This window comes from Myotis myotis, unplaced genomic scaffold (genome assembly GCF_014108235.1).
Source record: "Myotis myotis isolate mMyoMyo1 unplaced genomic scaffold, mMyoMyo1.p scaffold_m19_p_32, whole genome shotgun sequence".
Taxonomy (NCBI): Eukaryota; Metazoa; Chordata; class Mammalia; order Chiroptera; family Vespertilionidae; genus Myotis; species Myotis myotis.
The window spans coordinates 1661395-1668843 of NW_023416338.1; positions in this window are offsets into that span (position 1 = coordinate 1661395).

Here is a 7449-nt window from a genome sequence, read left to right on the forward strand (position 1 = left end):
AAATTGAAAAAGTACCCAGCATTAGGAGTTGTTTTTTAAAAAGCTGGAAGTTTGATCCAAGTAACCTAGCTTGCCATGAATAGAAAGAGAAAGTCTCCATTGGGATTTTAAATAGTCATGACCCAGTTATTACTTCATGGTGATAACTGTCTTTAGGTGCATAGAGTTGCAGACCACGAAAGCCCACATCAGGATTTAAGGGAGAGGACTGCATGTCACCCCAAGATGCTGGACTTTGAGACAAATGGAGGGAGCAGGTGGATGGGGTTGACTCCCTTGGGAATGTTGCGTGTTCCTTGTATAGGAAGAATGACACACAATGGATGTTTTTGTTGTTGTTAATCGTCACCTGAGGATATTTTTTCCATTGGTTTTTAGAGAGGATGGAGGAAGGAGAAGGGACACAGAGAGAGAAACATCGATATGAAAGAAACACATTGGTTGGTTGCCTCCCGCAGACGCCTTTACCAGGGCTGGGATCAAGCCCGCAATCCAGGTTTGTGCCCTTGACCAGAATCGAACCCTTCAATCTGTGCCCAAAGCTCTAACCACTGAGCCAAACTGGCTAGGGCCACATTGGGTTTTTTAAAAAAAATATATTTTATTGATTTTTTACAGAGATGAAGGGAGAGGGATAGAGAGCCAGAAACATCGATGAGAGAGAAACATCGATGAGAGAGAAACTTCGATCAGATGCCTCCTGCACACTCACCAATGGGGATGTGCCTGCAACCAAGGTACATGCCCTTGACCGGAATCGAACCTGGGACCCCTCAGTCTGCAGGCCGATGCTCCATCCACTGAGCCAAACCGGCCAGGGCGACACACTGGATGTTTTGATAGTCAACAGGATGGAGAGTGTCTGAGACGGCTAATTGTGTATCCTGATATCCACTTCTACCCTCTTGGAATCCCTAGTTTTTAGCCAGGTGGATGGCAGGCTGAAGTACAGGTTATCGTTGAAAGCTTTTCTTGAAGCTGGATTGGTTCAATGGCTGTGTCCTGTCCCATATTGAGAAATCAAAGCTTATGTGGTCATTCTGGAAGCCTTCCTTAAGAGAAATCTGGAACACTGTCTCTGCCCAGTCCTTCCCCCTCCTCCTCCTGCTGCTTAGAGCCTTGATGGGGTGCTGGAGCTCCATCCTGGGCCATGAGGACAGGACCACTCTTTAACGAAGGTGGAGCAGGCAGCTGGAACAGTCAGGGTCCGATGACCTGGATCCACCACGCCCTGGGGTTGTGCTCCCAAGGTCACAACCCCAGTCTGCTAATTACTAGCTGTTTGGTTTGGGGAACATCATTTCTCTCTCTAAGCCTCAGTTCTTTTACTATCCTATAGAATAAAGAGGTAATATGCAAATTGGCCATCGCTCCCTCACACAAGATGGCTACCCCCTCGTGGTCAAACATGGCCACCACAAGATGGCCAGCAGGGGAGGGCAGTTAGGGGAGACCAGGCCGGCAGGGGAGGGCAGTTGGGAGCAACCCGGCCTGCAGGGGAGGGCAGCTAGGGGTGACCAGGATTGGCAAGGGAGGGCAGTTAGGGGTGACCAGGCCTGCAGGGGAGGGTAGTTAGGGGTAACAAGGCCGGCAGGAGAGGGCAGTTGGGGGGGACCAGGTCGGCAGGGGAGGGCTGTTGGGGGCAATTGGGTTGGCAGGGGAGGCAGTCAGGGCAATTGGGCCAGTAGGGGAGGGCAGTTGGGGGTGATTGGGCTAGTAGGGGTGTCGATCAGGCTGGCAGGGGAGTGGTTAGGGAGCAATCAGGCAGGCAGGCAGGCGAGCAGTTGGGAGCCAGCAGTCACCAATTGTGAGAGGGATCCCAGATTGGAGAGGGTGCAGGCTGGGCTGAGGGACACCCTCCCCCCAGTGCACGAATTTCATGCACTGGGCCTCTAATATATATATGCCTAAGTGACCGTCTGACAGGTAGCTATGACACGCACTGACCACCAGAGGGCAGATGCTCAACGCAGGAGCTGCCGAGCTGCGGTGACATGGCAACTGTGGTTCTCAAGTGACACACCGAGAACCAGAGAGGAGGGAGCCCGATTCTGGGGTGCATCACCTGAGAACTGCCCTCTTACAATCCAGGACCCCTCGGGGGATGTTGGAGCCAGTTTCGGCCTGATCCCCGCAGGCCAGGCTGAGGGACCCCGCCTGCCGGAGGGACCCTGCTCACTCCGCAGATGCCCTTTGAGCCCAGGCTTTGCCCCAGATGAGACCAGCTGGGGAGGGACAGCAGGAGGTTGGCTTCAGGGCATGTCCGGCCCGTCTCGCCCAGTCCCGCCCCGCCATTTCCTTTCAATGTGAACGAATCTGTGCACCGGGCCCTCTAGTATAACAATAGCCAGTTGATCGCCCTGCTGTGGAGATTGGATAACTAAGCACAATAACACGATGGAGTCATTATCTGGTAAGCTTCAGTTCTTCCGTGAGGATTGACTTCCTCTCTTCTCTCTCTTTTTGCATCACATTCCACAATGTGAATTATTTTAAAGTCGTAACAGTGAAATTTAAGTTTTTGGAAATGTGGCAACTACTGGTAAAGAAAACTATCATTAGAAGATTCAGTAAATTTAAAATATCTGTGGTTATGTCTGAGAAATTACAAGAGTCTTTGATGTGAAGCTGGTCTGAAGCTAGGAACTGGAAAAAGCACTTTTCTCTTTTCCCCAGAGAGGCATGAGCTGGACTTTATTTTTGCCTGGATGTTCTGGGAAATGGAGGTCTCACGGGTCTCCAATAGTGAGAGGAAGACGGAAGGGAGGCGGGTCGAGCGCTCCTCCAGCACCCGGGACAGCGGCCGCCCCAGGACTTGGTCCTCTCTGGTGGGGGTGGGGGCGAGAAAGGGGGAGGTCCAGGGTACAAGTGTCAGAGCTTCTGGGCCCACAGATTGGGAGACGGAAGGCTTACTGACTGAAAAAACAAACAAACAAACAAACAAACAAACAAACAAACAAACAAACAAACGAAAAAACCCAACACACAACACTGCAGCATGGAATGACCAAATATTTAATATAATCAAAGCTGAAAAATCACATTTTTCCTTTGCCTTTAGAGTGCTTAATTAAAATGTTTTTTCTTATTCCTATAATGACACATTTTCATGGAAGAAAATACAAATAGAAAAAGTAAGAAATAAGAATGATATTCATAGCGCTAATCCAAACGTGTCGAAATAATCACTGTTAATGTTATCTGACATGTACTTATTACATCTATACATGTTTACTCCTCATACAAGTAAACCCTTAATTTACATCTAGATGTATTACATTTACATGTAATCTTTGGTTTAAAAATTCCATTTCATCGGCTAACAAGAGCTCAGAGAGATGCTCAACATGACTACTCACAAGAAAATGCAAATCAAAACCACGATGCGATTCCACTTCACACTCACTAGGGTGGAAAGAATCTAAAAAAGGGAAAATAACAAGTGTTAGTGAGGACGGGGAGTAACTGAAACCCTTATCCAGTGGTTCTCAACTTTCTGGCTCTTTAAATACAGTTCCTCATGTGGTGACCCAACCATAAAATTGTTTTCGTTGTTTCTTCATAACTGTAATGTTGCTACTGTTATGAATCGTAATGTAAATATCTGATATGCAGGATGGTCTTAGGTGACCCCTGTGAAAGGGTCGTTCGGCCGCCAAAGGGGTCGCGACCCACAGGTTGAGAACCGCTGCCTTATACATCGCCAGTGGGAATGTATGCAGCCACTATGGAAAACAGTTTGATGATTCCTCAATAAATTTAACCTGAAATTGCCATATGATCCACCAATCCCATGCCCAGGTTTATACCCAAAAGAATTGAAAATGGGTGTTAAACCCTGGCCAGGTGGCTCAGTTGGTTGGAGTGGACACCAAAAGGTGTGGTTTCAATTCCTGGTCAGGACACATACCTAAGTTTCGGGTTCGATCCTTTGTGAGGGAACCAATGGGAGGCGACCCATTGATATTTCTCCATTGATATTTCTCTCTCACATGGATGCCTCCCTCCCTCTCTCTCTCTTCCTCTTTTTCTAAAAAATCAATAGAAACATATCCTCATTTGTAAAGAGAGAGAGAGAGAGAGAGAGAGAGAGAGAGAGAGAGAGAGAGAGAGAGGGAGAAATTGGGTGTTGAGACAAAAGCTTGCACAGGGATGTTCAGAGTGGCGCCATTCACATTGGCCAAAAGTTGGATATTTGGGAAACAATCCAAATATCCATTAACATATGAATGGATAAATGAAATGTGGTACATTCACAACAAGGAATACTGATGAGTCAGTGAGAAAGAAAGTACATTGCTGGTTGTCAGGGGCCAGTCAGGTAATGAGAAGTAAGGGCTAATGGGGACGGGGTTTCCTTTTCGGGTGATGAAAACATCTTAGAACTACATAGCGGTGGTAGTTGCACTATATTGTGAATGTACTAAATGCACAAAATTGTACACTTTATAATGGTTAAGATGGTAAAGTTTATGGTATGTGTATTTTATCTTAAACCAAAAAGCTATTTTATCATACATCTTTGTTAGTCTATTGTGAACATCTTTCTACAACATTAAGTCATCTTTCCATGACATAGCATAAATTCTTAAGTGCTAAGTACTCAAGCCATTCTTTTTTATTTCTTTCAAAAAATGGCATTATGTTAGGAAATAATTTAAAAGTTTGTTGGTGCGAATGCAGGTTGGTGAAGTCACTGTGGAAAGCAGTATGGAGTTATATCAAAAAATTAAAAATGGAACTGCCTTATGACCCAGCCATTCCACTGCTGGGAATTTATCTGAAGAAATCTGAAACACGAATTCAAAAGAATATATGCACTTCTATGTCCATTGCAGCATTATTTACAATAGCCAAGATTTGGAAGCAGCTGAAGTGCCCATCAGTAGATGAGTGGGTAAGACAGCTGTGGTACATTTACCCAATGGAACACCACTCTGCTGTAAAAAGCAAGAAACATTTACCCTTTGTGATAGCAGGGATGGGCCTGGAGAACATTATGCTAAGTGAAATAAGCCAGTCAGAGATTTCACTCATGTGTGAAATTTAGTGAACCAACTGAATTACCAAGCAGAATAGAGACAGGCTCATAGATAGAGACAGGCAGACAGCTCTGTTGGGGGAAGGGTGTTGGGGGTGGATGGAGGGATTGAGCAGAAAAGAAAAAGAGAGAGAACTCATGGACATGGACAACAGTGTGATGATTGCAGGGGGAGGAGGTGGGTGGAGGTGGAAGAGGGCATAGAAGGCATAAATGGATGATTGGAAAAATAAAATAAAATAAAAAATTAATAAAAATAGTTCGACTCACTTTCCAAGAATTCTCTTCATGCACATAAATAACATTTTTATAGCAACAGATACACATGTATTCATGTAAGATATTGGTTACAAACCTTTCATAGAACATACATGTCCTGGCGACTCCTCAGACACTGCAGGCTTTGGTCCTATTCATAGAGGTAGAGCACGGAGAAGGGAGAAGGTGACTCATCAGCTCCCCCAGGTGGACACTGGTTTCATCCTCACACCGGTCTTATGGACCCAAGAGATTCACTCCCTTGCTCAAGGCCACTCAGTCAGTGAGTGAATTTGGTCAGCGTGGCTTCAGAGATCGATCTTAACCTACAAGGGATGTGGTTTCCAAGGATGGTCTTAGCCTTAGGCACATCAGATCACATCAGGAACCACTCCCGGCTCACCATATGAGACTGACAGGTGATGCCTGTGTTTTAAAATGTAATATTACTGACGGGGGATACATTCACTCGTGAGAAAAAATGCACAGAGAAAAGTATCGGTACTCCAGCTGTCCTTCGTTTGCCCGGTTTCTTCTGTAGGTAAACACCTGTCCTTTTTGTATATCGTTTCATAGTATGTTTATGCAAATAATGTATGTGCTTGGTTACCCTCTGCCTCATCTTAAAATTGTATGTAATTTACAAAATTTACAAAAAGTAAAATTTGCTTTCTCGGGTGCATAATCTGAGTTGTGACAAGTGCTTAGAATTGTGCAACCATCACTACCATAGTTACCCCCAACCCCTGGCTACCACTGATCTACTCTTCATCCCTACAGCCTGTCTTTCTTTCACTTAAAACAATGCATTTGAGATTCATTTGTGCTTCGAGTCTCAGTACTTTTTTTTTTTATAGCTAAGTGATATTCCAGCACATGGACGAGCCACTCTTTCCCCACCAGTGGAGGACATGGGGATTACTTTCAGTTTAGGGCTTTCATGAAAACAACAAGAACAACAACGGCAACAACACTGCTCTGAATATTTGTGTACAGGAATTTGTTGTCCTTAGAGTGGGAGGGCTGGTCCTATTATATGTGCGTGTTTACCATGAAAAGCAGCGGCCAAACTGCCATCACAGTGTCCGTGCCGTTTTGAATTCTAATGCGCAATGTGTGACAGCTGTAGCTGCTCCACACTCAGGGCACTCACTGTAGTCGGCTCCCCCGCAGCTGTCTGGTGATGCGTCTCTGTGACTGTCCTTCGCATCTCCTAAGGGTTAAGGATGTTGAATATTTGGTCATGTCCCTGTTTGCCAGCCATGTGTCTTCCTTAGTGAAAGGCTTGTTCAAATCTTGCCCATTAATTTTCCTTGCATTGTTTGCCTTTTTAGCATAGGATTTGGAGAGTTCTTTATATTTTTGGTAGACAAGTCTTTGGTCAGATGTGTGATTTGCAAGTCTTTTTCCCCTAGTCTGTGCCTGATCATTACATTATTTTACTAGTAAATTTCTTTCACAGTGCACATTTAAAAAATGCATAAGGTACAATTTATCAATATTTTATTTTTGTAGATTATGCGTATGGTATTGAATATAAGAACGGTTTGTCCAACCCAAAATCACAACTATTCTCCCTACTTTTTCTTCTAAAGTTTTTAGTTTTAGATTTTATATCACTTAGTTTTATGACCCATATTCAGTTAAATTTTGCATAAGTATGAGTTATGAATTGACTCTTTTCTCACATATTGTTCTAGTATCATATATTGAAAAGACTATCCTTTGTGTATTCATTTGCCTTGCTTGTTTAAAAAAATCAATTGATCAATTTGGGGGTGTCTATTTCAGGACTCTTCTGTTCCATTGATTTATATGTCTAATCTTTGACCAATACCACGCTGTCATGATTACTGTAGTTTTATGGTATACTAGAGGCCCGATGCACAAAATTCGTGCAAGAGTAGGCCGTCCTTCCCCCAGCCGCTGGCAGGCACCCGGGACCCTGGCTTCCCTCGCAACCCCAGCGAAGGAAGGATGTCCAGAAGGACGTCCAGTCTAATTGGCATATTACCCTTTTATTATTATAGATTGTTGAAAGGAGTTTTAGGGGTAAAATAGGCAAGTTTAGGAAATTTTAGGAATTAGGGGGCCCACGGGGGAGGAAGGTATATTTGGTTGGGGGCTTGGAGCTGCCAAAAGGCATATAT